The following is a 25,048-nucleotide window of genomic DNA, read 5'->3' on the forward strand; positions in this document are numbered from 1 at the left end:
AAAAGTTTACATTTTTTTTTTATTGTTCCATGTGTTTTGTTTACTGACATAATAAAGAGATTTGCGTTGCATCCATATAAAGAATAAATAAGTGGCTGAAAAGAGGGAAAACAGTTACTATGGTCATTAATCTATCTGTATGACATTAAACAACTGGTTTGGCAGACTTCTATTCTTAATTTATTCAACTATCATTGTAAAATATGGTCTTAGATATTTACCAGCTCATGACTAATTTCTGATTCATAACCCTGCCTTTTATGACTATTTGCCTTTAGAAATTTTCCAATAGAAATGAAAGCTTGAAAAATGAATATAAACTAATTTGAAGAACCCAGAGCCCAGATGAAGGGAATAGAGCCAATTTATATAATGAGGCTCTAATTCATCCAACTTTAAAAGACCATACAACATATGGGCTCCTGGAGTCTTAAGAATATGGTTTAGACTTAGATTTGCTATTAAATATTCACAGTTGCATTCATTATCTATAATTATTTTTCCAGTAGAGCTGGTGAGGTCTGAGTTTTAATAGTCATGGATAAAGAATGAGAAAAGAGATAACACATGTGAATACACTTACTGAACTGTAATGTCTATGTAATTGTTTATAACAACAGTTACTGTTTTAACTACCTCTGAAAGTCAGGCTAACTCTCCATTGCTAAGGTAAGGAGCATGCAGTCAGTGGCAGATTGTATCACTCCCCATCCAGTCAGGAGAAAAATGGCTCACTTAAACCAAGTAATGGAGGAGATTTTAATGAAAGGACTGTTTACAAAGATGTAGGCAAGGTAGGCAAGGTCAAAGTGAACCAGCAAGCATGATGAAACACTACGAGCTAGCAATAATAAGGAGCCATTATCTTCCTAGGCCTGAAGCAACAAGACAAAAGATTAGTTACCAGAATGCAGAGAGAGAGAAAGCAGGTGTAGGAGAGTCTGTCTGACAGGTGTTGTGGCCTTTGGTAGAAGGAAGGGTGAGACCATGGCCAAGAGAACAGATACCTGGTCTCACTCTTCTCTCCTCACTTTAATCTTCTACTAATGCTTCCCATTGGCTGATCCCAACTAGAGGCCAGAAGACAACACAGTTCATGGATGCAATTTATACAAATCAGCCTCTGGAACACAGGGCAGGGAAGAGAAGTTTGGAGAGTGAACTTGTTCTGGAAGAGAAAGTGAAATATATCCAGCTCACAGGCTAAACCTGATATCTATTGCTGACCTCTATTCACTTGGGGTCAGTTAACTTTTATTGGCTCAGATATCAGCATCACTCCTTCCCTTGAATACCACTGATTACTTCCTTCTTGACAAATGGAATGTTTCTTTTACTCTCATACTTTCTCTTGTTTCTTTTTGTACATACTGGTCATCTCCTCTACCTTTTTTCCACCTCAAGTTTATTTCTAGAACTATAGCTCAACTCTCCATTCCAGTCCAGAAAAGCTTTATTCTGAATTGGATAAGCTTGGCTCCCTAAATCTGGGACAAGCCACTCAAAGGGAATTGAGGTTCTATCTGATTCTTTTCCCCAAAAGACTATGTAACACTTACAAGAGATCATTGCCTTGGGTGGGGAGTTGGACCATGACTTCTAAAGTCTATGACTATTACGAGTTAGAAGCATGACAATATTAGCATCATGCCAAGGCACACACTAGCTGTCTTTATAGATCACTATCTGCTGTACCAACCTCTCCTGAAAACTGTCAGGCAAATGGGAAAAGGAAAAAACAAATTTTTTTTTCTGAATTTATACAGGAACTTCTAATCAGGAAGTGTTAAGCTGTTAGAAGATGTTAGTGTATTTAAAACACACCTTGTGACGGTATCCAGCCTTGTTGACTTCGTCTTGGTGTGAATAGAGTCCATTGAATAATGGCTCTGGGCAAGTTTACCAACACACTTTGCCAAGATGACACTACGTTTAAGGACACATAATTTCAACCCTGCTTTCTCTTTGCTCTCATCTTTCACTATTCCCTCTAACATTCATTGTGCATGTGCACACACCCAGACATACACCCACAGATAGACATACTCCATACCAGCATGATTCCTTCTTAACTCTTCTTAACCCTGCTCCTCCTGCCAGGAACACTCTTTCTGCTCCTTGTATTTTTCCCATCCTGCCACTCATCATATTCTATTATATTTGCTTATTAATGACATTAAGTTGTGAACACCCTGAGAGCAGGGGCTATTTCTTACTTATTTGTCATTTTATCTCCAGGACCTTGTCCAATACCTGGCATATAATAGCTTTTCATTGTCTGTTGAATTAATAAATAAAGGAAATAGCAATGGGAAAAGTTTTATTCACCAATGTTTATCCTAAAGTTAGTGCTGCTTAGGATGATCTCATTTGTAACTGGGAAGGAAAATTGGAAAGTGTCTGAATAAGTCCCAAGGACAGTTTAGTTCCTGAATGAGCAGCAGAACAGTAGACAGTGCATTGCGTTGTGACGGCGCTGGATTGCCAGACAATTGTGAGGAAACTGGCTGTACCAGTGCTTCTCAGATTAGATGCCCATCAGAATCCCTTCAGGTTACTTGCCACAATTATCGAAGCCAGACCTGCCTCCCAAACCTTCTGAGTCAGCATCTCTGCGTGGCGGAGGGGGGAGGGGTCGGGGGGAGGGCCTCTGAGAATCTGTGTTTTATAATCTGCCACCCCCATCCCCAGGTGGTGGTTCTGGTGCACACTCAGGCAGGAGAAGCTTTGCTCAACGCGTGAACGGTCTTGAAGCTCCCGAAGGACTTGTGATCTTGTCATGGGCATGAGTCCTCAACATCCGTAAGTTTGTAAATGATATTTGTAAATATTCAGTTTTATGTTTTAATTTTTTATGACTTGCAGGCTTTCCCTTAGGGAGGTGTTTAATTTTCTTTGGCTGTTTTGTTTTGCAGGGTCTTATTCACTTGATTAATTTTTAATCGGGGAATCATGCTGAGCTATTTCCAGACTATGAGTGGAGGCAGCTCTGTACTGCTGTCCCAGTGGAATTCTGATTAATGCACTTTCTCTCTGGTCCCTGTGGACCACCAATTTCCTGGTCCTCCAACTATATTTGTTCTGTTGAGAGGGAGGCAGCAAGTTGGAGAAAGGTAAGCACAGCTGAGTGAGGTTGAGGTATGCAGGTGGCAGAGTGTTAAGACCTACTTTTGCATGCCCGTAGGTATGAATTTACTTGTGTGTTTCCATAAAATCATCCAATATAATTCTACCTCTTTGTTTTCACTTGCCTTTATTGGAAAATTGCTTTCTGTAAAATTAAGCATTTAACTTCATCAGAGACGTATGCTAAAATTTCCTAATATGTATCCCAGCCTGGAAAATGGCTGTTAGAGTCGTTTTTGTTAGCTGGTTTTGCTGATTCTTCTATTTAGGCTTGTTATTGAAGCCAAGTGAGTCATTTTCCCATAACAGCTCATTGTAACTCAACAAATGATCTTCAGAACGCTCAACAGACCTCTGCTGACAGTTACCTGGTGGACTCACTGTTTCTCCTTGTGAGTCACATTTTACATCTTTGTACAAAGCTGCACGAAAATATTAGATACAAAAGCAGCATGACAGCTAAGTTCCCAGAAAGATAGGGTGTTGGTTATCTGTTGCTGTGTAACAAATTACCACAGAATTAGTGGTTTGAACATCACTGATTTATTAGCTCACAGTCCTGTGGATTAGAAGTCTGACCAGAGCTCGACTGGGTTCTATGGTTAAGGTCTCACAAAGTGGAAATCAAGGTGTTGGCCTTGTGGGGTGGGGGGAGGGGGGGGTCTCTTATCCAGAGGCTCTGGGGAAGAATGTGCCTCCATACTCATTCAGGGTGTTGGCAGAATTCAGTTCCTCTCTGTTGTGGGACTGAGGTTGCCATTTCTTTGCTGGCTGTTGGTTGGGATCTCTCTTAGCTCTTAGAGGCTGCTCTCTGGTCCTTGCATGCGGTCCCCTCCATTTTCAGAGCCAATAATGGTGCATGGAGTTCTTTTTCATGCTTCAAATCTCTCTGATTTCACCCTCCCCTGCCAGTCAGAGAAAATGCTGCTTTTAAAGGGCTCAGGTGATTTAGTTCAGGCCCATCCATGTATCTTCTATATCTTAAGGTCAATTGATTTGGGACTTTACATGTTAAAAATCCCTTTACAGCAGTACCTAGATTAGCATTTGAGTGAATAACTGGGGGACAGGAACCTCTGGGGTCCATCTCAGAATTCTGCTTAAAACAGACAGGGACATTATTTTAAATGGTAAGACAATTCTTATACTTTACAAATATGTAATCTATATTATTCAATTTTAATTAGCTGATAATATGGCTGCTATCTTTGGGAAAAATACTAGTTGTGTCAGTGTATTATAACATTTCTGCATTTTACGTAAGCCAAAAATCAGAGCACAAGGATGTATGATCTTTTACTGAATTTAAAGGTATGCTTCCTCTTGAGTTTTGAATGAAATAGCTCATGTCTACAGGCAGAACTTTCAGGTCATCTAAATGCACACTCCAATGCTGAAGTCTACTAGGAATTTCTATAGTTTGATAATTATGTGCTAGGCCTGAGGCCCCATTCTTTCCTAAGTCTCAAGTGTCAAGAATTCAATTATGACCCAAGATAGCTAAGGCAAAACCCCTGTCCTGATTGGTGTATCTTATGTTTAAACCACAAACATTTAATGAAAAGTCCTTTTCCTGACCATTTCCATAGTCCAGCTAGCATGTCGTATCAAAGTATTTAAAGTTCTTGCTAAATGTATACTGTACTTTTTTTTTCTTCAATAGCATAGAGTAGCAAGTGAATGGGATCTGTTTGGGATAATATACTTAAAATTGGTGAGAGAAAATAGTTTTTCTTATAAGTGGTGTCATCAGACCTGGGTCAAAGATTAGCATGTATGGTTGAACTATGGATTTGCTTATTCACATTGGGATCAAGAACAAAAGCTATAGCAAGATGTGCAAAGAAGAGGGGAGACTCAGGAGGTGGATGAGACCAGGAAAGTGCCCAGGGGATGACTGCTCAGCACAACTAAGGGCTGAAACAAGATGAACTGTCCAAACTGGTCAGAGTGAGGTTGTGCTTCTATATCTGTCTACACCCTGAAGCCTGAGTTTGAAGCAAGGCAATGAGTCAGACTAGAAAGAGTGCAGGAACTAGGAGAGCACAGGTAATGGAGACCAGTGGTTCTTAACTTCTAATAAAACCTATTGTCCTCCTTCCTCAAAAGAACACATACATGAAACCACACATACTGTTTTATATTTAATTCTGGACCACATAGGGACTGGGACTCTGTGTAGATGTTTAGATCAACAGCACCCAATACAGGCTCCGGAGTTTGGGTGGAGACCCAGAACACAGGGACCAGCTCTGAAACAGCCACCAGAACCCTAATGTGGTAGCCTGAGCAGAAGGCACCAAGATCCTTGATTCTGAAGTTACCCCATTCTTTCACCAAGAACCTCCTTATACCCCCTGGTCACTCAGAAGCTCGTCTTGTGGTGCAACCCCTACAAGGTCCAGAAGGAGTGAATTTAGGGGATGGCCTTGGGCTTGTCAGATAGAAAGAAGGAGAGTCCTAATAACTAGATTGTATTCTCAAACAGATCTAATGGATACTTAAATTGGAACTACATTTTTTTTCTTTAAAGATTCTTACTTTTCTTACACATTTCTGGCACCTTTATGATACAATTCTCAAACTTGCCCATCTGAGAAAATTGTTAAAAGGCTTTTTAAGCTGGAAGTTCACATAAGCTTATTTAGTTTACATTCCTGAGTATTTAAATTATTAAGGAGGAGCCTCAAGAAATTGTTGAGTGAAATTGGTGCCTAATAATTGATGAAATACAAATAACTTTGAACTGGAAAGAGAGCAACGGGAGAGTTAGTCTCTAAGGCAAGATAGTCAAGAGAAAGCATTTAAAAAATATTGTTTGGTTTTGTCCAAGAATATTTGTCAAAAAGTCACTAAAGTTAGAGTTCTAAGATGTCAGTCTTTCCTCTCCCCTTTATCAAATCTATAGGTGGAAAAACTAGGCAGGTTGAGAAATTCATTAGTGACGAGTATCTACTCCAGAGCGGCCTGAGAATTACACACGTAGATTGTTCCATTAGAGGGGACCATCCAGGCCTGTACGCACCTTGTGCTCAATGGAGACCCAGTGTTTCAGTTATTCTTCCTGACTGGCATCACCATCAGTGGCTGAAACTTAGTTTCAAGAAGAAATAGTTTGGGGAATTTTAGGCCACTAAGCATGTTGTTGGAGCCAGAACTGAAGGTTGGTCTGTGTTCCAAGTTTAGCTCCTCTTTAGGAAGGAAACACTGCTGCTACCTATGGACATCTCAAATGTGTGAGACTCCTTCGTAGGTAGGGCACTCATGTGCAAGGACAGATCCCAGGAAGGGACTCTGGAAATGAGGCTGTTTGGGGGAAATCTATTTCAAATGAATGTGTTTGGAAAGCTCTAACTACTCTTACTTCTAGTGAGTAATCATTTGCATTGAACATGAGTTAATAAGTGGGAAATATAATTCATAAATCATTTAATATTTGTTATCCTTTCTGTGTGTGTGAGCATGTGCATATTTACAATCCTAAACCACATATGTATTCAGGGTGCAGTGTTCTTAGCTGCAATATTTCGTTGATGGCTACAACTCTGTGAGGGAGGCAGGAAAGTTATTAATATTCTTATCTTTAAAAGATGCTTAACTGAGGCAGAGAGGGATAAAGTAACTTCCCAAAGTTACGTGCGTTATAGCAGACGTGGGATTTGAACCCTGTCTCCTTACTCTAGCATATTTGCAGATGTGCTTATGCTCCACCATCCTCAGGAAAGGTGCTCTATGATTTGTTTTTTCAGAAGTGATGGTAAGATTGTGCTTTTTAGTGGTGCCCCTTAGGAGCACCAGTAGCAATACCCATGTCAGGAGTGAGTGGCACAGCCTGTGCATCTGAAGTGGGGCTTTTCTTCCGATGGCATTTAACTGGCATATTATGGTGATCAAAACCATGTCCTATTCAACATTAGTAGATGAATACAAGCCAACACCAAAGGAATGCCTAGAATGGTGCCTTACACTTGTTAGACACATAAACATATTTGTTGATTTGACTACTGTTCCTAGTATTACATATATGATTGAAAATTCTATAGAGTGGGTTTTGTCAAAGAGTTCACTTATTTACTCATTAATTCAACAAATATTTAACCAGCAGCCAGTCTATGCTTGGCATTGCTCTGGGCTTTAGGAATTTAGGACGTAAGACCACAGATTCCTGCTTTCACGGAGCTTATAGTCTAGTATGGAGAGACAGATACTTAATAAGAAAAGGTCATGTATGATGAGTGATGCAAAGAAAATGTAAATGATTAAGGTGATAAAATGGCTGAGCTGGGGAGTTGGGGGGTCTATTTCAGAAAATTCTTCTCTGAGGAGTTAACATGTTTGCTGAGACTTGAAAGACATGAATGTGCTGATCTAGGGGGATGAGCTTTCTGGGAAAGGACTCTTAGAAGTTAATAAGCTAGGTGTGTTTGAGGGACCAAAAAACCAGAGTGCTGGGGTCCAGCTCCAGCCGAACAGGGTCTCCTGAGGGATGGACGGCTTTGGCAAAGGAGGAGGCAGTGAGACAAGGAGTTTGGTGTCCAAGTCTAACTTTATTTTGTGTATGTATGATTTATATAGGGCTCAGGGTACGCAAGGATGATTTCATGAAACAGTACTGGGCTCGCGAAAGGGGGTTTTTGTAAGGTAAACAATAGTCCTAAGAGCAATTGATTGCAAGGTAGACAATAGTCCTAAGAGCAATTGATTGTGTGTAGACCTGGGGGAAGTCAAGCTTCTGCCTAAGAGTAATTGATTGTGTGCAGGCCTGAGAGGAGCCAAGTTTCTGTAATTCTTTACTTCAAGGAGGCCACCCCCTGCGGCCTCCTGACTCAGTGGGCCGTGGTAACTGCCGTCCTCCTAGAGAGATCTGTGGGGGCTACAGATTTCTTTGTTCCCTCTCCACTCCCATTGCTCTACCTAACCAAAGGACGGGTCAGAATGTTCTTTCCCTAGAAGATGTTTTTTCCCCAGAACTTTCCCTAGAATATTGCATTGTATCATTCTCATTCCCAGGGCCGGGCTGACTTCCCCTGAAATAACCCCAGGTGTAGAACAGAGTGAGCAGAAGCAGAAAAGTCAGAAGTACCAGGGAGACTCATTGCAGGGGCACCCTGGTAGAATCCCTTGAGGGTCGCCGTGCGTCCCCTCCTCTCTCTCCCGGACCGTGTCACAAGGCAGAGGCTTAACTTGTAGGCTGACGGCTCCCGGCACCAGAGGAACAGTGAAGTTGGAGTGTCCACACTGAGGGGACAATGAGAACACGATAAGGATGAAGAGATAAAGCCTTATGGACCATGATAGGAATTTGAAATCTATTCTAATTATACTCAGAAGTTGCAGGAGGGTTTGAAGCAAGGCAGTCATAAAATCTGATTTATAGGGGCTGGCCTGGTGGCACAGCAGTTAAGTTTGCACGTTCTGCTTTGGTGGCTCCGGGTTTGCTGGTTTGGATCCGGTGTACCAACCTACACACCACTTACCAAGCCATGCTGTGGCAGGCATCCCACATATAAAGTAGAGGAAGATGGGCATAGATGTTAGCTCAGGGCCAGTCTTCTCAAAAAAAAAAAATCTGATTTATATTTTAGATGATTCAGTCTCACATAATGAGTGGCCTGTACGGGCAAGGGAAGAAGCAAGGTCCAGGTGAGCGATCTTGGGGGCAGGGCAGAGAGGCTATCAGTGGAGGTGGTAAGTGTTTGACATGTAAATATTGGAGATAGGACTTGGCTGATGCGATTGGCTGGGGATGGGCAGCAGGGAAAGAGACGAATCAAAGATCGTTCCTGGGCTTCAGGCTTGAGCAACAGGTGGATGTTAGTGCCAGCTTCTCAGGAACAGGGTTTATGTGGGGGAGGGGAGTGGGGATAGAGAATCAAGAATTGATGCCCAAGAGTGCCTTTGCCATGAAGAAAAACTCTGTTTGTAAAGAGAAGAAGAAACAGAAGAACAGGTAGAACTAGGATGTGAGAAGATTGGGGCTTTCTTTGGTCTTCTGCTGTGGTATGTAGGTCCAGGAAAGTATATTCATAACTCTTTGTGTCTATTTCCTTTCTTAAGGAGTGGCAAGATTAAATCCTTAAAACGCATCTGCACAATAACCTCCCCCAAGAGTTTTGAGCTCCTCGTGTTTCAGTGTTATACAAGTGTAAATGGTTCCCCCAAAAGGTCAGGCAGTATATCTCTCGAGAGTGATTTATTGTTAGTAGCTCTGGTTGTTTATCTCTTCAGCAAGTTTGCTGCCAGGAATAGAAAGAAAATCCTGAGACATCTTATTCTTCATTAGGTGGCAGGGGAAATGGTTTAAAGCCCCTGTCCAAGTTATTAATTAACCACTTAACTCTGTTCTATAATAAATTATAAGGAATTCTTTCTCCTCCTGTAAGAATAGGAATATTGAAGAAAACAAAATATAGAAAGTAAACAATGTGAGTAGTGTAGGTTACTGAAAAATAGCACTTGTCTCCTCCTTGCAGTTCAGTTTCCACAAAAGTGATTCAAGGCTTTGAGCATCCATTAATATTTGGTTATAATTTAATCAACCTTCTCATTCACTGGGGTAAAATAAGCTGTCACCAGGAGGTAATCTTTGGGTGCCAGACAAATGACTTCCCTGATTTCACCAAGGACTCTAGACAGTCTTTAGATTGACACTAATGGTAGGAGTAATGAGTGAAATTAGCCAGAACCATTATCACCCATACACTGATGTGAACTTTGGGGTTTTTTCCCTTTACATATTTAACACTCAAAGACTGCCAAGTATTTTTAAAACCCTAAACTTGTGAGACTTTTGACAGCTGAGAATTTGAGGCATTGAAGTGATGGAGGGCTTATCTAAAGTTAGGCCAGAATGAGACTCTGAAGAATCTAAGTCTATTGTGGGGGAAAAAATGGAAATTCCTTTCCATTGACTAATGCCCCCAGCTCCCTTATCTGCATCATTCTCCTCCCTGGTGGACCAGGGCCTTACTCTGTACGCTTCCTGGACCTCTCACTTCAGAAGAAAAGGTTATGATTAATGAATTCATGGTTGAATCAGACTGGTGACAATTGAAATTGTTATTCCTCCAGAGGGGATTTGAATTTTTAAGAGTATGTACTCAGAGAAATGCTTAGCTTAAGGGGGTAAAAATGAGTCTTTGATAGTGGACTTTTAGTCACGTGGTCTCTGGTTGGACATTGTAACCACAGGCCCTCGTAGAACCAGTTCAAACTGACCCCATCTCATCAATAGAAGGTTTTTCAGGGTCAAGCCAGAAAAATTTGCAAAGTCATGTAGCAAAAGCATGTACAGAGAAGAAAATCTTGACCCCAAATGACCCCGGAACAAAAGATTCTCTCCCACAAGGAACCAAAGACCAGAACACAGCCAGAACCTGAAAGTTGGACTCTTATCGGAAACAAGGAGTCCATTGTCTAGGAAGCTCCAGGATTAAAGCCCCTTCCAGGAACCCTCATACACTGCTGGTGGGAGTGCAAACTCGTGCAGCCACTATGGAAAACTGTATGGAGATTCCTCAAAAAATTAAAAATAGATCTATAATATGATCCAGCTATTCCACTGCTGGGTATTTATCCAAAGAACTTGAAAACACAAATGCATAAAGATACATGCTCCCCTGTGTTCCTTGCAGCATTATTCACAACAGCTGAGACTTGGAAGCAACCTAGGTGCCCATCAAGGGACGAATGGATAAAGATGTGGTATGCATACACAATGGAATACTACTCAACCATAGGAAACGATTAAATCTGACCATTTGTGACAAGATGGATGGACCTTGAGAGCATTATGCTAAGTAAAATAAGTCAGAGAGACAAAGTCAAATACCGTATGATCTCACTCATGAGTAGAGGATAAAAACAATGACATATAAACACATAGAGACAGAGATTGGATTGATGGTTACCAGAGGGGAAGGAGGGTGGGAGGAGAGCAAAAGGGGTGATTAGGCACATGTGTGTGGTGATGGATTGTAGCTAGTCTTTGGGTGGTGAACACGTTGTAATCTACACAGAAATAGAAATATACAACAATGTACACATGAAATTTATGTAATCTTATAAACCACTGTTACCACAATAAAAAAATAATTAAAAAAATAAAATAAAGCACCTTCCACACCTTTCCATAAATGTTTGAAGCCCTGCAATCAAAACCTGCTGTGCCAGCCTTTCTACATACCTGCCTGTTCTCCTTAACCTCTTAAATTTCACCCCAAATCCTGAATTAGGGAGACTTATCTAGGAGCTTATGCCTCCTGTCTCCTTGCAGATTGATCTCGAAATAAACCTTTTTCTTTCCTCAAAAGCTGTTGCTGTAATAATTGGCTCTTTATACTCCTCGGGCAAAAGAACCCCAGTTTTGTACAGTAACCACACGTGTTTGAGGCAAGGAGCATCTTCCTGGTTTCCTCAAGTCATAACAAATCAAAGATCGTCTGCTTTGTCAGTGTGAAGACTGGTCCTGGTGCAGCTTCCATCGGTTCTCTGAAGCCCAAGAAACAATAGAGGTGGAAATATCTATCCCATCACTTGTAGGGCTATTTTCTTGAAAATGAAAAGAGTATTTTTACTCATGCACCCTCTATTAAATATCATTTACATACATGTATTTGAGAACAATAGCAAAATGTTTCTTTCTTAAATTCTCCTTTCTGCCATGCTTCCTCTTTCCTGCTGGTAAATAAATCAAAGATAGCAGGTTAAATTAAAGGCACCAACTGGTTGCATGTCAAGGACTGAGAGCTTACCTTAGCACAGTGGGTCTCAAATTTGAATGTGCCATGTGCATCAGCATCACCTGAGGAGCTTGGTGAAACACAGATTGCTGGACCTCATCCCTGGAGTTTCTGATTCAGTAAGTCTGGAGTGGGGATTGAGAATTTGCAGTTCTAACAAGTTCCCAGGTGATGCTGATGCTGCTGATCTGAGGACCACGTTTTGAGATCTACTGACAACTTTTACTTTCATCTGACTCCCCTCATTGAGTCTCTGTTGGAATAATGAAGAGTGGACACAGTAGTAACCAGTATGTTTTGCTTTGTACCAAAGAAACATAAGCCTTAAAACGTAAAACTTAATCATTAGGGACTGGGCCAGTGGCGTAGTGATTAAGTTGGCATGCTCTCCTTCAGTGGCCCAGGGTTGGGAGGTTCAGAACCCCAGGTGCGGACCTACACACGACTCGTCAAGCCATGCTGTGGTGGCATCTCACATACAAAATAGAGGAAGACTGGCACAGACGTTAGCTCAGGGACAAATCTTCTTCAAGCAAAAAGAGGAAGATTGGCAACAGATGTTAGCTCAGGGCTAATCTTCCTCACCAAAAACACAAAAACAAAAAACTTAACCATTAAATTATTCCCTACCTTAATTTTGTCAAGACCAGCTGTTTCACATGACTTACTTTTTTTTTTTTGAGGAAGATTAGCCCTGAGCTAACTACTGCCAATCTTCCTCTTTTTGCTGAGGAAGACTGGCCCTGAGCTAACATCCATGCTCATCTTCCTCTATTTTATACATGGGACGCCTACCACAGCATGGCTTTTTGCCAAGCAGTGCCATGTCCACACTCAGGATCTGAAGCAGAACATGCGAACTTAACTGCTGTACCAGCAGGCTGGCCCCTCATATGACTTACTTTTTAAGAATTAACAATTGTGTACACCTAGACAACTCCTCCAACTTGTAATAATAACAGTTCTATAGACTCCACTCCATTCAATCAAATAGAGCTATCTGTCTGCTCACAGACTAAGTTTCTCTGATATGTTGGAAACTCGATGTGTTATCTGTCATTTGGTTTAAAAATCAAACCACACATGGAGTATTAAGACTACTTGGTGTCTTAATACTCTTCAGTGGGTTGATAAAGATCTGGTAAAGATTACCTTGTGTTCTGATTCCATTCAGCTGCATTGTGATAGAATAGATTTCTTCAGGAGCTATTTCAAATGTCACCTTTTCGTGAAACATTCCCCATTTCTCTCAGGCAGGAGGGAATGTCCCTTGCATGGTTCACATCACACTTAGTTTACATGCTGTTGTTTATCACAGGGAATTACAATATATTCTAACACAGGTGTTTTTTTTTTTTACCCTCAGTAGATTGTGAGCTGTTCAAGGAAGGATGGACTACAATTTTTTGTAAACTCAGTGCTAATTATAATGCTTAATAAATGTTGCTAAATGAATGATATTTTTAAAAGTCATTGTGAGACAAACATTGTTAAATAGCAGAACCTCATTCTGTCAGTAACGGTGTATTTTTTGGAGTAAATGATAAACTCAATGATAACAAATACAATTTATTAATCTTGTGGCTGTTTTGAAATATAAAGAACATTTGATGAATGAACTGGTTTTGACTAATAAAAAGATGACTTATTATAAAACTAATGTATATTTATTGTAGGAAATCTGGAAAATACAGAAGATATTTTAAACATCACCCCTGGTTCCACACCCAAATTCAATAACATATGTAGTCAAATGAAAGTCCCTTTTTTACTACCATGTTCATTCTCCTTTCCCAAAAGATGATCATGTTAATGATTTGGTTTACCAAATTCACATAGATGAGATCCTATTTAATATACTGTTCTCTTACTTGAATTTTCACTTAATATTCTATATTTTGATTACTCTGGGTGCCAATAATCCTAAATTTACATTTTATTCAACTGCTTCTTGTCAGGGGAAGAATATTTTCATGTTTCTGCATAGTTTGTCTTCATAAGCAAAGGGAACCCACAAGTTAGAGAATGTCTCCACTTTGCAGATCCATTTGCTCCTCCCACTCAAGGGAGTTACACCTGGAGCCATCTGCTCCCCTCCAAAGAGTAATAAACTTCTCGCCTCCAAACTATGGAAACATTGCAAGGTTGTAAACTCAGAGATGCTTGTCTTATCTTCTCCCTGGGGACATTTATTTATATTCCAAAGAGTAAGAACCTAGCATCCTTTCTCTTTTGTTCCCAAGGAGAATTTGATTATATTAAACAATACTGCTTTCTCCCCCTCTCAGGAGAGAAGGAGAGCAGCTGTTCCCCTTGTGTATGAACTCCCAGATTCATATTTATGGGCTTCCTCACCTACAGTACAGACCCTCGTATAGGTTGGGTGACATCTATCTGGCTTTCATCATGAATGATGTTCCATTAAACAGATTTCTGTAAGTCGGATTCCTAGAAGTGAAAATGTTCAGTTAAATGGCATATACATGTAAAATTTTGTCGGATATTATCAAATGGTCCTCTAAAAAGGCAACGCTAATTTTTACTTCCATCAACTGTGTATATTACCAATTAAAAATTTTTTTTGCTAATCTGATTGATAAAAATCATATTACCTTATTTTAATAGGCATTTGACTCTTTACTGGTTAGGTTAATAATCTGTCCTTATGTTAATTGTTCGTGCATTTTTTTTTCTGGTTATTGCTTGCTCTGATGCTTTGCTCATTTTTCTACTGTGTTGTTTTCCTTAGTGATGCAGAGATCATTATATATTATGAACATTAATGTTCATCTGTTCTATGTATTACAAAGTTACCCCCACCCCCAGTATATTGCTTTTTGTTGTTATTGTTTATTTTACTTTGTTTATGGCTTATTTTGCTATATCAAAAATTTTAATTTTATGTAGTCCATCTATCAATCTTTTCTCTTATGGCTTCTGGGTTTTCTATCTTTCTTTATTGTGAAAGGAATTGCAAATTGACTCCCTTGGTGAAATCCAGCCCCCTTGAAGCATGGCTTAACTTCACGCTAAAGGCCAGAAAGTAGAAAGGCTAGAATGTAGAAAGAATACATTTCACAAAATCCATCAAAGCTTGAGTTCTACATGTGAACTGTTCCTAGAAGACAAGCCCCTTCTCCCCAAGATTTAGAGATGGAAGTGATGTGGGTCCACGCCTTTGCTATCCTAGCTGTTTCCACAGGGGAGCATAGTGGGAGGGGCATTTGGTTTTCAGAGACAGCAGCAGCAGAAGCCCCAGTTCCTGGTTTTTACTTTCATGGATGTTAAGAAACAGGGCAGATGGGGGATTCATTTAGCTGGTATGGAATGGCTGTGGTGGAGGAGTCTTAAAGTTAGCTGATTCCCCAACTTTTCTGATCATGAAGTTTTCTGATCACAGAAATTATTGATTATTTTGGTGGGCCAGATCTGCAGTGATGTTCTGGGAATCATTTTTGAAATTTCTGCTTAGATCCTGCTCCTCCCATCCCTTCTAATAATTTTCTAAGCATTAGGTTCTCCATATTTAATTTTTTCTGCTTAAGCCAGTTATAATACTTTCCATGTTCAGTTGAACCCTGACTAATATGCTTTGCAATGCCTCCTTAAAGTTATACACTCATTTTCTTATATTTTCTTCTAATACTTTTACAGTTGTGGTTTTTTCATTTAAATTGGGACTATATCTGGAGTTTATCTTTATGCTTGGTGTTGAGTAAAGATACAATGGATAATTACTAGTTCCAACAAGATTCTTTGAATAGTCAATTCTTTGCCATGGATTTCAAATTTTAGATTATCTTATATCGTATCCCACATATACAGATCCAGGAGTCTGCTTAGACCCTTTATTTCATTCTCTTATTTCATTCTCTTTTTGAAAGATTTGTCTTTTCTTTTTCTTTCTTTCTTTTTTTTTTGCTGAGGAAGATTCACCCTGAGCTAATATCTGTGCCAATCTTCCTCTATTTTGTATGTGGGTCGCTGCCACAGCATGGCCACCAATGAGTAGTATAGATCCACACCCAGGAACCAAACCTGGGCCACCAAAGTGGAGTGCACTGAACTTAACCACTAGGCAACAGGGCCAGCCCCAGGTTTGTCTATTATTTTAATAGATATTGCAGTGTTTTAATGACCAAAGTTCTCCAAAGTATGTTTTGAAATCCAGCACGGCAAGTTCACCATCATAATCATGTTTTCATATTTCCATAGGAAGTTGTTAACGTTTACATTTGTAGATGAACTTGAGTTATCTTTTTCATGCTCATAAAAATCTTTTTGAGATTTTATTTAGAACTGCATTGAAATTATAGATTAATTTGAGAAGAATTGACATTTTTATTATTAATAATAATTATATTGTACTTTCATCAATTAACTCATTTAGTTCTTATAACAACACAGTGAAGTAGATACTATTTTCATTTCTGTCTTACAGAAAAGGGAAAGAAGACAAAGAGAGGTTAAGTAATTCACTCTACTTATACAACTAGAAAAATAACATATCCAGAAACATAGTATGTCATTCCACTTAATCAAGTGTTTAAATATTTCATTCAATAAAGTTTGATTTTTTATCATAGCTTTGACACATTTCTTAGGCTGTTTATTCCAAGGTGTTTTATAAGTTTTGTTGCCACTGTGAGTGAATATTTTCCCCATTACTTTGCAGATTGCTTAGTGCCAGCATATAGGACAGCAAGTCACTTTCACATGTTGATCTTATGTGTGACTATCTGATAAAATTCTCTTGCTGGTTCCCAGGGTTTTAAAATATTTCACAAGTATTATATATTCACTGTGATAACTGATAAGCCAAAACCAGAGCATCATACATGGGTGTATACATGCACATAATGTGTATGCACAAACACACATATGCAAAGGACACACATGCACACACAAACACACATAAGCATGTACAATATGCTGCAGAGTGCATAGACACTTCAACAGGCTTCCTGGGTTTCAGCCCTGCTGGCTCAGCTTCTACAAGTCCTTGACATCTATCCCTCCAACAATAGGATCCCTGCCAGCTCAGAGCCAGAGTGACAAACCAGTTGTCTCAGGTCATCCCCCACCCTTGAAGTCACCACCTGTATAAAAACTGCAGTGTTTTCCTCTTTTGAGGTCTCAGTTGAGCTGTTCATTCCTTTCAAATTCCACCAAGTCAAAGCTCTTTTCTGCCTACTCTTGGATAGTCTGGTTTAACTGCCCTTGGGTAACCAGATCTTCTAATCAGCCTGATTATCTCCAAGGCAACCAGTACTTGAGTGCTAACTTCTCCTTTACTAGCCTGGAAACACAAAAGCTCCAACCCAGCTCTGGGTATGGAGAACCTAGGCCGTGGCTTGGCTTTCCTCTTGGGAAGGGGTAAAGCTATCTTTTATTCCTAACCAATCAGTCTAAAGGAGTGGGAACAAAACTCACATTAATTTCTTATAGAGCATCCTATTCTCATACTATTCCTAGATTACTGAGCTTATTTCAGGAGTAGGTGTGGGATTTTTTAAACTCCTTTTTCAGCATCTATTGCAAGAATCATATAGATTTTCTTTGTTTTTCTATTTATACAAGGAATTAATACATTCCCCATTAACTATTTAACCACCCTTTTACTCTTATAAAAAGTCCTACTCCATTGATACTGTGGGGGACTGGAATTGGCCACCCCAGGATACGTATCTTTGGCATGAGGAATATTTTGGGCTGGTTACTTTTAAAAACTGCAGACGGGAAAGAAACTCTGAAAAGTAGAATTTACTCACCCTTTGTTAAGAGACATTTACATTGTAAAGGAAATCTCCATCTGTAAATGTGTCTCCCTCTCTGTACCAGGAAGGAGGGGTGACCTTATCTCTAAAAACTCTTATCAGTGTGGAAGGCAAGAACTCGAGTCTGCATAATAACCTGACTCTTGTTTACTGCACTTGTGTGGTAACCTCCCATAACTGACTCCTCCACCCCCAACATCCTCCTTTGTCTTTAGCTGAAGATGATATTTAAGGTGGTGGCTTCAGCCATTTTGGCGAGTTGCTTAGTTTGCCTGAGCCTCTCCCATGTACACATGTTATAAAGCTTTGTTTAATTTTCTCCTGCTATTCTGTCTCATGTGAATTTAATTCGTTCTCCAGCCAGAAGAACTCAGAACGGGTAGAGGAAATGTCTTCCTCCCCTACAATATATTATTCTTGTAATGTACTGCTAGTTTTGATTTGAAATTTTTAAAAAAGATTTTTACTTTTATAATCTTATGTGAGATGTAGAAAAGGCTATTTTGGGCAGTCTTTGCTCAATTTGGTGTTTTGATATCCTTATAGAACAAGTAAAGGAGTTTCATATCTATTCTATGCCCTGAAACAATTTAAATAAACATGAAAAAAAAAAAACCCTGTCCTTAAAGGTTTTGTAGAACTCACTCATAAAATGGTCTGGGGCTGATGCCTTTTTTAAAGGGAAGATGTTTTAAAATTATGTTTTAAATTTTTTTCTATTGCTACTTACTCAGTTTTACATCTTCTCTGATATTATTTTGATAATCCGTATGTCCCAAACAATTCTTTCCTCTAAAATTTTAAATTTATTGACATAAGTATTAGATATAATTCTCTTTTGATTTTTCAAGTATTATCTGTATCCTTGGCTGTCCTTTAATTCTTATTTCTGGTGTTCCTTCTGTCTCCCTCTCTGTCATCAGAATTACCAAGACTTATGTATTTTATTGGACTTTTTAAAGAACTAACTTTAATTTATCTAGTCTGATTTTGGGGTTATTATCTATTTAATCTATTTCTGTTTTTCTCTTTTAAAATTCATTCCTATTTTTTTTTGTTTTGTTTGGTTCTTTTTCTATCATTGTGAGTTGAGAGCTTAATCCATTTATTTTCTTTCTGGTTTTCTAATAAATGCACTTAAGAATGTACATTTCTGCTAAGTATTGCTTTGGCTGCATGCCATAGATGGGAAGTATACTACTCTCACTGATGTTCATTCTATCAGTAATTTTAGATGTGATTTCTCTTTTAAGCCAAGAATTGCTTGAAAACGGTTTTAAATATTTCAAAGTGCCTTCATTTTACCCTCACATCTGTTTTTCAATAGATGAATTCAATTGTGCTCTTTAAATATCACAAATAGGTCTTAAGTATCATTAGCATCTCATTGTTTCCAGAGCTGGGCAGCTCCCAGATGTTTTTCATCTGCCTGCAGAACTATTCCTTTATCAGAGACAGATACCATCCAAAACCTTTCTGATATCCTTGTTTTTAACTCTCATGGGTTTTTCAACTAAAGCAGCTGAATTCAATACAAGTTTAAAGCTGTTTCCTTCAAGAATTAACTCATCTTTCTCAGCTTGAGATACTGAACAAGAAATGGTCTGGCCTTATCCAAATCTTGTGGATATATTTTTAACCCAAGCAATTTCAGATTTCAAGAAGAGACCCATTGTCCTGAAGAACCCGTTGTTGGGGAAGTGAGTATACCCAGACCTCACTTGTAACGAAACACTGGTGTCCAGCCTTGATGATGTTTTGGACATGATGGCAGAGAGTGGGAACTATGTGTAGCAAGCTCCTTTGTATTTCTCCGCTATTTGTCAACCCAGGCCTTACTCTTTATGTTTCTAAGGAGATTGAGTTCTAAATGTACATCCCTTAAGGTTAACTAAATTCTATGCTCTTGGAGTTTAAAAAAATAAAAGACAATTCCTAAAATAACCCAAGACAAAATGCTAGCAAAGAGTGTCATTCTACCATCCTTCAGGACAGGGAAGACTTGAGTGCCTGCCTGGCTCCTCTGTAACCTCCCATGGGACAGAAGGAATAGGGGGCCAAGGGTCTCCACAGTCCAAGCTTTCTCTAGAACCCTCAGCTACTGGTCTGCTCTGCCTCCAAGGCCTCCTCACTGTTGGTCCCGAGGTGCTCCTTGGGTTCATCTCCCTCCTTCAGGACTGGCCAGGGCCTCAGCCTGCTCACACTCTCTCAGCCCACGAGCCATCTGGCTGGAAAGTGGCCGGTGTGGCAGTTGGATCAGAGATGGGGGCCAGTGAATATGAAAGCACAGGTCCAGTTCAAGGCACCACCTTTCCCTTCCCAGACTTTCAGGTTTTCATCAGTCCTATGAGCATAAAATTGCATTCCATGGGTTAATTTGATTTTCTCTAATTGCTAGTAAGGTTGAATATCTTTTTACATGGCCCATCGAACTCTCTCTTTTGTAAACTGCTACTTCATATTCCTTCTCATTTTCCTGTTGGGTTGTTTATTTTTTTCTAATAATTTGTAGAAATAATAATATATAAATATCTTATATATATGTTTATATACATAAACACACACACAGTCATGCATCCCTCGACAATGGGGACACATTCTGAGAAATGCGTCAGTAGACGATTTTGTCGTTGTGCAAACATCATAGGGTGTACTTACAGAGACCTAGATGATATAGCCTACTACATACCTAGGCTATATTGTTCTAATCTTATGGAACCGCCATTGTATACGTGGCCCATTGTTGACTGAGATGTCATTATTTGGGTTACATATATACATGTACATATACATATACCTATGTACAGATGTATATATATATAATATACATATATATTCATAATATATATAATATACATTGCATAATATATGTGATACATATATATATTTTTTCATTCTGGACACTAACTCTTTGTTGTTAAATGCATCACAACCCTCAGATGGTGGCTTATCTTCATTTTGTAGTGTCTTTTGTTGTACAAAAGATTTTAATGTTAATCTAAGCAGTTTATTTTTTCCTTTTTAAAGAAGAAAATAAAATTGACTGAGGATGTCCTGTCTTCTCCACTGCCTCCAGTTCCTAAGAAAGTGTTGAAAGGGGAAAATTGACAGTTCACTTCTCTGACTATGATAATAAATAATAGCCAATGTTAACAGGAAAAAACACAGGCTGTTTTAACATTTTTATACTAGAGCTTTAAAAAGCTGCTTAAACGTCAATTTGTGCTAAATGACAGGCTTTAAAAGAGGCCCACAAAATTAACTGTCAAGGTTATAAATCCTAAGAAAAAACCCAAACCTTAGGTCACACGAATGTCTGCCAGGACTGGGTAATTTTCACTTTAACCACATTTGAGTTGACAGGAGTAATCTAAATGTCGAAACCTTATTATTTACAGGACAGCGTGGCTGAGTCATCTTGATATTCAAAGCAAAAGGTTTAAGCGTGTTGTGGATCATCTTAATGCTGTAATGTTAATGGGGAAGAGACGTGCGGAAGGAACAGAGTTGAAAACAATGGGTCCAAGGCATTACTTGTGCTTCTTCTATTTAGGAGGGAAGACTGGCCACCACGGTAACTGCTTTTACCTGTAAACTCAGAATCACATAAGGATGCAGAGTATACTAGAAACAATACAGATGCCAATTTTTATATTTCAAAAACAAAAGTGAACATCTCACACAAAAAAATGTTTTCATGATTATATTTCTTATGGCCCCACATCCTCACCCCAAACTGCATTTTTAACTCTTGATAAGAGCATACGTGTGTTGCTAGTTGACTTATTCATTTTGAGAATCTGCTTATGAAATTTTTGACAATTTAAAATAGTGGCTTTGGCTATAATTGGCATTTTTTGTATATCAATGAAGGACATAGAAAAAAACTCAAAATAATCAACCTCTGAACCAATAATTTAAGCAATTTATTTCCCAATCTTTAAAAAGTGACCTCTAGCAAGCTCCTTCCTTCTTCCCTAGGCTCCAGGCAAGCTTAGCCCTATTTCATGAGGTGGATCCTTTCCAGGGTCAGCCTTTGATTGGCTCCATTGTTGGGGAGCCAGCAGGCCCGAAGCACCCAGGGTTAGAGAGCTACTGCCTGTCTTAATTCTGGATGCTGACCTGGTACCCGATTCTACATGATCTTGTCTATGTGATTAAGTCTAGGCATCTTCTCCTAGATTTAATCCAGGCCTTCTTCATCTGTGACATCCTAGACTTGAGACTTGGACCCTGGGTAATGCCATGCAGCCTCATTTGTTCTCTAGGTGGTTCTTGTTTCCTCAGTCCTGTCAGCACCCCCAAGCTGGTTCTTCAACCTGTTTTAGATGGCGATAGGCAGCAACTTTAAATAATTAGAAAGATATTCTTCTTTAATAATTGTTTGTTCTGTTTAATCAGACAAGCTGATGTGTTGATGGGAATGGGGAGCAAGGGGCCTTTTCTGTCCCATCAATGATCTCTGTCTCCCCAGGTAGGCTGTTCCTACCTCTTTCAGTGCTAGGAGCTCTTTTCCCTCAGACAATCTAGCTCTCGGGGCCTCGGCTTTCAAATCAAGGGCTTCACATTCTCCTCCAGAATGAGGGTAGCCCCAAATTCTCCAACCCCAAGCCCAAACTATTCTCTTGGAAGGGAAAAGAAAAATGCCTCCCTCTAAGGAGGGACAGGACTAAGTGGAGTGGGGGTCGGGCACCCTGAGCAGAGTCCCTAAATGATGCAGAATAGAGTGAGGCTGTTGTCATGGTCGTTGCTGTTATTATTGTTATGATTGTTAGGTTTTTCAGTTCACCATGAACAACTTGCATTTCCTCTTCCAAATGTACCTGGGCTTCCAGGGTGAAAACAGGGAATATGTGTTAAGTTCTCTCTAAGGGCTTTACTTGCAATACCTCCATTCATCCTCACAGCCACCCTATGATACAGGGACTGTGATCATTACCATCCCCATATTACAGATGAAGACACTGAAGTCTCGAGATGCTAAGTAATTTCCAAGGTCACACAGGAGGTGATGCTAGAGGCAGTTCAGAAGCCCCTATCAGAAGAGTCCAGAGGCTATGTTCTTACTCCCAGGTGCTGCCTTGCAGCTGCACCCTGTTGCTGGCTGCATCTGGAACTACTCCTTTCTGCCAGCTAAACTGGGCCGCATGCCAGATTCTTCTTTCTCTATCTAAGGTGGAATTCTCTTTCAGGAGCCACCTGGATTCTCTCAGCAACCCTGCTTCTTGCCCTGGTTCATCAGATGAGTCTTTGAATTATGTACGTCTGAATTTGACTTGCGGTTAAGGATTTTTTCCCCAAGAGGTTCCTTAGATCCTATGTACATCAGAGGATGAGAATAAGTATTTATTTGCCAAGCAATTCCAAATTCTGGCTATAGTCTAATCAGAACTTCTGCTACACGTAGGAATCAGGATCCTGAAATGTATTTGCTTCTCCCTCTCTCCTCACCTCTCTCCCTTGTATCCTTCCTTGTTCCCTCCCTCCCTTCCTCCCTCCCTTTCTTCCTTCCTGCCTCCCTTCCTTCCTTCCTTCCTTCCTTCCTTCCTTCCTTCCTTCCTTCTCTCCTTCCCTCCCAGAAGCCATGTATTTCCTCTTACTCACTAGGTCTACAATGCAGGAAAGTTACTACGAGGTGAACAGTAGTACACATTGTATTTTTATGGTGTGACTGCAGATTTGGTTTAATTGAAATTATGAGTGGTCATCTTCACACTCAAGTCCATTTATCTATCTATCTATCTATCTATCTATCTATATCTCTCTCTCTATTCTTATCTAGCATCTTTTTTCCTCGCAGAGCTGATATTCAGGAGACATGTATTGGTGTGACTATACTGGTTGTTTACAGCCAGCCTCTGTCGTGATTAGTTGATGCTGAGCTGGTTGTGAAATATTTTGAATATTACTCCTGTATACATGTGTTCACAGCATCGTCTATCTATCTATCTATCTCCATTAAAATAACAAATCCATAAACTTAGAGTCATATAATTTTAGATTTTTGGTTTGTGTAATTTGAACCATACAAAAAGAAAGAAATCGTTAATGGCACCACCTCGAAACCAGAGAGCTTCTGTGGTTTATCCAAGGAGACAGGGCTGGTAGGAGACAGAATCGAGCCTATAACCCAGATTTGCCAAGTCCCTGGTTCAAGTGCACTCTGCTGTCTCTCAATAGCTTCCATTGGAGATCGGGATTTAAAGAAAGGTAAACATTTGGGTATATTTTGGTAAGTTGCCCTCTACCTTTAACAGAGCCCAATCATTTTTATTCTAAGCTTTGGTTCTCCCAAATGACCTTAGTATTTTAACTATAGCTAACAATAGTGAATGGAGGTACTTTAGTGTAGGATATTCCCCTCTTGATGACAGTTTCCTCATCTTCCAGCTCCTTTTCTCTGGCTTCCTCCTCTTAAACATTCCCAGAATTCCCATTCTGTGGAAAGTGTCTTGCAAGCTCAAGGTTCTCCCAAATCTGCCTGGGTCATCTTTCTCTACTTGAATTTCTATGCCTAATTTTTTCCCATATAGAAGACAGTAATACTTACTTCTTTTTCCACACTCCCTTCCATCGTAGTTCCCATTTGCTCCTTTCCATTATACACACTTAAAATTAGCATATAATGGTTTAAGTTTCCTTATTCAGCATTTTCTTTGTCAATGTACCTTTCCTAAATTTTTACAGTCTGGCTTTTGCCATAGATTGGGTTTGAAAGACATATGAGATATAAAGTTGCCATTTGTCCCAGATATAACTTTTGAAAGTTTATTTAAGGAAATAAAGTAAGATTTCAATTTGAAGGATTTCTTTACATATATTTCCTAGTCTGATAATTGAACTGATTTTGTGCTTACATTAGATTCCACAATCCCTAAAACCATTTAATTCTGAATGGGAGATTTTCATCTCCATAAATCTTGTGATTTAATTCAATTCTGGCGCTACTCCCATCAATCCTTTGTGGATCACTATCAAAATCACTATCAAAATGTTTACAAAGAAAAGCATTTTTCTCCTTTTTCATTTTAGGAAATGGAAAATGAGCAATGCCAAGTGTATCGCAACATGGGGAAGGGTATGGCTTATGGAAGAACCTGTCAGGTCTATAAGGAAACATTAAATTCTGTGCGTTAGTCGGAAGGATTCCGCCACGGGGATGAAGGAGCCTCACCTTGCCTCAAGGAAAGTGGGATTGTCAGACTTTCGCTTCTAAACATAAATAAGCTTAATAACATTGTGCGTGCTTTTAACACTACACAGCTGTGGTTATAAGACACCTTTATTTATTCACCTGGCATTTAAACTCATAAGATATCTTTGCAAACTCTGGACCATATGAGAGAAGCAGAGGACATATTTCCTGTACTTAAGGATTCTGTTTCTAGTTTGACAGAGAACTAC

General features: G+C 39.5%; 1 long non-coding RNA gene across 3 annotated transcripts in view; it reads left to right on the top strand.

Annotated features, from left to right (window-relative positions):
* Positions 1-2,344: 2,344 nt before the first annotated feature.
* Positions 2,345-25,048, top strand: part of LOC123282858 (uncharacterized) — a 60,822-nt gene continuing 38,118 nt past the window's right edge. Inside the window, exons 1-3 of one of the 3 annotated variants that reach the window (XR_006523150.2) lie at positions 2,345-2,602; positions 2,692-2,802; positions 2,916-3,113. This is a non-coding gene — a long non-coding RNA (uncharacterized lncRNA). The remainder of the gene's footprint in view (positions 2,603-2,691; positions 2,803-2,915; positions 3,114-25,048) is intronic. The other 2 variants (XR_011504016.1, XR_011504017.1) reach the window with 2 other exon arrangements.

The sequence above is a fragment of the Equus asinus genome, chromosome 1, assembly GCF_041296235.1.
Source record: "Equus asinus isolate D_3611 breed Donkey chromosome 1, EquAss-T2T_v2, whole genome shotgun sequence".
In the NCBI taxonomy this organism is placed as follows: Eukaryota; Metazoa; Chordata; class Mammalia; order Perissodactyla; family Equidae; genus Equus; species Equus asinus.